Here is a 5091-nt window from a genome sequence, read left to right as displayed (position 1 = left end):
ATGTTTTACTTTCTGTTTCGGGTCCTATATAAACAGCCGTTGTCGCAGTTCCAGAATCTTCTTTCACCAGATGCAAGGTAACTTTCAGTCAACTTGAGATGGACTTAAAACTATTGTTTCATAATTAATTATTCACAGTTGATATATGTGAATATTAAGTGTGAATATGAAGTAAATGAGAAGGTAGTTTTTATTTTGGTAGAATGATTATTTGATCAATCAAGATAAATGTAAAGTGTTGGTGTGCATGTTAAGGTCATATTGGTTTGATTTCCACTTCAATATTAAATATATTGAAATATTTAAATATACAGATTTGTTTTTATTTATTTTACAGTAATCAGCATTTTGAAATGAAAGTAATTTTCTTTTATTTCCTTTAGTTTTTCAGCAAAGGGAGGAGTCAGACCACAAATACGATGAATCAACAGGCTGAAGGTGAATTTTAATTTAAAGAAGAACACCTTTGGTAAACTGAGAAAGATAAAATTGAATTGTGTTAAAACTGAATGACGACTGAAATAATTTTCTTTGCTTGAATTCAAATAAACCATCAATAGAAATTATAACCAGAGATGTAAAGTCAGAAGCTAAAATTAAAGCCACACAGTGTCAATCAATTTGCACAAATATATGGCCTTTATATTTCTGTAATAATATAAAACTGTCTAATGGAGATTTTAAAAAGTCATTTTACTTTGGCTTTCTGTGTGCTTTCATTCAGATTCAATTAACACAAATTTATTGTCATTGAACAATAGAAATAAAAACTCTATCAGACCAACTTGTTTTCCTCTGTTATAAAAACATTTTTCTTTTGGTTTTAGATTGGTGTATAAAATAAAAGATCTCCCAACCTTCTCTCATCAGGTGGCAGGTAAGATTCACTTCAGCAACTGAATGTTTTTTCATGTTTTATTTACTGATGCAGTAATTATGATACTGTGTGTATAATTTATTTTGATGGTCCATTTGTTTATTCAAGTTACAAGAAAAGCTACAGAGAATTTACAGTTTAGCCCAAAAGCATTTATTTTGCTCCTGGTTGATTTAGACAAAGAAACTGCTTTCATTTAACCAAGTAGTTTGTTTCTAATAGGCATGAGACAGGCATCTCATCAAAATGATAAATAAAATTTACATTTTGACATTAATAAAATGTGTATTTTATTAATGTCTTAGTTTAGCATTTGTGCATGGCAGCCTCGCTTCTGACAAAATTTTCTTTGACAATTTTATTGACATTTTATTAAAGTTGCATGTCAAATTTTTAGAGCTTTCTCAATAATCAATGAAACATCTTTATTAACATCACAGCAACAAATCCATCTAATAATTACAGAGGAGCTTTTTGTGTCTCTACTTCTCTTTCATAATAAACTTCCTGTCTTTGTGGTTTTCCATGGAGGCCCCAGTATGTGAAAACATTTGACAATAAGACATGTTTTATCAGGCTATGCAAAGCAGAGGGGAAAACAAGTCGAGTCAAATAAAAAATTTGTGTAGTGCAGTTGAGCAACAAGGCAGTTCAAAGTGCTTCACATAATAAAAACAGACGTTCGTTTTTTGTAAACTCTTATCCCTAATGGGGTCAGGAGGGGTGCTGGTGCCCATCTCCAGCAAGACATTGGATTCAAGTCCAATGTAAGTCAACCATTCATACCGATCTGCAGAGACCTCGTTAAAAACATGGTTCGTGGTCAGAGGGTGGGGAAATAGTCACAGTTCACTTTGACTTATAAGCATAAGTTGTTACTCTTGTGCAAACATGAAGTTGGTTTCTAGTTTATCAAGTCTCTACATTTTCTCCTTGATTACTCCGTTGTGTATTTAATCCCACCAGTGTCTGTGTTTTCCTGTCGGGTCCTTTTTGTTTGTCGTGGTTTGTTGTGTTGTGTCGTAATTCGTCTACTCTGCCTTTGTTCAAGTCTAGTTGCTATCAGTGTCTGGGCTCTTTGCCTTTTGCTCACCTGTGCTGCCTGGATTTTGTACTCTGGGTTTCGACTTCAACATTAAAATCATCATTATTCCACCAACCTGGGTCTGCCGCCGTCAATCCTCACCACAAACCATCCATTTCATGACACTGTTAGCCCATAAATTCAGCCTGAACAAATATACCAGCTGTATTTTAGTCTTAATAAATGGAATTAATGATATACATCAAAACTTACTGGAGAAAGGATAATTCTCCACAATAGATATGAACATAATAATCCTATTTAAGATAAGACAATTGGGACAATTAAGAACAACAACTTTTGTCATTGTATTTATTCAGAAGATCAAAACATTGATTTGAAGGATGTCAAGCTCTGACAACAAAACCAAAGAATACAAACAAGATTTTAAACCATACAATTCTCAATCCTCCATCCACAGAACTGGTTTGGACTGATTTCTGCAGTAACTCATACAAAAAGACCCGCAATTATTGTCCGATTTTAAAACTGGCTTGAAAACTTTTCTTTTTAGACAAGCCTACTCCACTTTTAAATGACTGTTTTTTTTATTGTTTTTGATTGTTGATTTTATCCGTTTTTAGCTGCACTATGTAGCACTTTGAGATTTTTATTAATGAAAAGTGCGCTATAAATTAAATTGATTATTATTATTATTATTATTGGTCCCCACTTCCTCTTTCCACAAAAGACGATGTTCAGACAAATAAGATAATGTTCTCTTTCAAAGTGAATCCAAAGCTCTCAAAGCGCAAAGTTTTCACACCTTTAAGGTCAGCTTAAAAATTATATTCAAGTTTTTCATACAATATCTTTCTAAAACGAACAAGGAAACTATTCCTGGTAATAACTTCACAGAATGTCATTGAAAAATTCCAAACTAACTGCTTAGGGTTTTTATGTAACAAGTTGCTGTAGGAGAAGTGAAAGTCTGGAAAAACACAACCAAAACAGATTCAACAAAGAGAACACACATTTCTGGTTTCCACCACCAAGTTCAGACAACACAGGAGAGAAACCTGTTGAAACTTGTTGTTCAAGTAAATTAAATGTTTTACTTTCTGTTTTAGATCCTATATAAACACAGGCGCTTGTCTCAGTTCCAGAATCTTTTTTCACCAGATGCATTGACTGAGGTAAGTTTCAGTCAACTCGAGATGGACTTAAAACTATTGTTTAATAATTAATTATTCACAATTATTAGATGTAAATATTAAGTGTGAATATGAAGTAAATGAGAAGGTGATTTTGATGTTTGGTAGAAAGTTTATTTGATCAATCAAGATAAATGTAAAGTATTTGTGGGTTTGCATGTTAAGGTCATATTGGTTTGATTTTCACTTCAATATTAAATGTATTAAATGATTTAAATATACAGATTTGTTTTTTATTTCTTTTTACAATCAGCATTTTGGAATGAAAGAAATTTTCCCTTTTATTTCCTCTAGTTTTTCAGCAAAGGGAGGAGTCAGACCACGACTACGATGAATCAACAGGCTGAAGGTGAATTTTAAGAGAACATGAACCTCTCTCTTGTATATTTCACATTTTTGTCATATTTAAAATGAGCCTCAGCATCAACGTCTCTGGAGGCACATGAGATGTAGATGCTCTCATGTGCATCTATGTCTGCATTATTAACATTAACTCTACATTATTAAGCTTTGTGATGCTGTTTAATAATGTTGGGGGGAAAAAAGATAAAAAACCGATTTGTGTATAATTATAGCTATAACAAATACAGCTTTCAGAAGATTTTCATTATTTAATGTAATAAATGCACTGAATAACACAATAATAATAGTACCGGTAATAATAGCTTTTTAAGATGCATTCTTCTTGCAATTAGGCTGGAAACTACTTTTATTTCACAATTTTTCACAATTATCATCCCATAGAAGAAAATGTGTCCATCCTCTTTTTGCAAGGTTTTGTTTTACATTAAAACCTAAACATGTAAATTAATTTTACGCCAGTATATATTTATAGGAAATGTTAGTCTAAAAAAAAAAAAAAGGTCAGATAACATTTAGGGCTCTGAATTAGTTTTATTTAGGACTGAGAGCAGACCTCGTAAATGTTACAGACCTCCCAAACGTATTCAGCTATTTTCTTGTGGTACATGGTGATAATACAATACAATTATTTCTTAGTGGAGTTAGAAAAACGAGATTTGAAAAGCAGTTGTCTTGATGTTTTAAGATAAACAGACATAGTCTCTTACAGCAGGTGGGGTGTGGCTGTTTACAGCAGCTTGATAACATTCTGGCAGTTGCTGGARYTAATTTYAGTTTTACTTTTACCCGGGGCAKTTCCTGTTATAGCATGTTATAACGGGCAATGAGGGCGTTCCTCAGTTGGTGTGAGAAGAAAAACACCTTTAGTCAGTGTTAAAACCAAATGACTGGATTCATTTTTCTTTGTTTGAATTCAGATAAACTATCAATAGAAATTATAAGCAGAGATGTAAAGTCAGAAGCCATAATTAAAGCCACACGGTATTAATCCATTTGTTCAAATTTATGGCCTTTAAATTTCTGTAATAATATAAAACTGTTTAATAGAGATTGTAAAAAGTAATTTTGGTTTGGCTTTCTGTGTGCTTTCATTCAGATGTAATAATTAACAGTTATTGTCATTGAACAATAGAAATAAAAACTCTTATCAGACCAACTTGTTTTCCTATTGTAAAAACATTTTTCTTTTGGTTTTAGATTGGTGTATAAATTAAAAGATCTCAAAACCTTCTCTCATCAGGTGGCAGGTAAGATTCACTTCAGCAACTGAATGTTTGTTTTTTCAGGTTTTATTTGCTGATATAGTAATTATGATACTGTGTGTATAATTTATTTTGCTGCACAGCAAATTTGTAAGTGTTCCATCAACTCCTACAGAAAAGTTATTGTATATTTTTATTATCCCTCTTTATTATTAACAAATTGTGCAGAGAAAAAAATGTCCGACAAATTATAAGGTAGCACAAAACTATCCCTGCACCTGACCTGTAAGTGCGCATCTCTCCAATGCGCATCATGTGCGCGTCGCACAAAACCAGCGCAAACTTAAACCACTAAAGCAGCGAATCCTTTTTAACACAAACGATGCTAAATACTAATAAATACATGGAAGC

The 5091-nt window shown here is 32.5% G+C and overlaps 1 protein-coding gene across 3 annotated transcripts in view; it reads left to right on the top strand.

Annotated features, from left to right (window-relative positions):
• The first annotated feature begins 426 nt into the window (after positions 1 to 426).
• The window catches only part of LOC103462998 (up-regulator of cell proliferation-like), a 31000-nt gene continuing 26335 nt past the window's right edge, over positions 427 to 5091 (top strand). The window contains exons 1-3 of one of the 3 annotated variants that reach the window (XM_008406101.2): positions 2968 to 3097; positions 3410 to 3464; positions 4676 to 4725. The gene's annotated coding sequence lies outside the window, so the exon portion shown is untranslated. Of the gene's footprint in view, positions 439 to 866; positions 878 to 2967; positions 3098 to 3409; positions 3465 to 4675; positions 4726 to 5091 lie in introns of those variants that run through there. The other 2 variants (XM_008406102.2, XM_008406103.1) reach the window with 2 other exon arrangements.

The sequence above is a fragment of the Poecilia reticulata genome, linkage group LG3, assembly GCF_000633615.1.
Source record: "Poecilia reticulata strain Guanapo linkage group LG3, Guppy_female_1.0+MT, whole genome shotgun sequence".
Lineage (NCBI taxonomy): Eukaryota > Metazoa > Chordata > Actinopteri > Cyprinodontiformes > Poeciliidae > Poecilia > Poecilia reticulata.
Note: the sequence above shows the minus strand (reverse complement) of the source record. Positions and strands in the feature narration are given on the sequence as shown.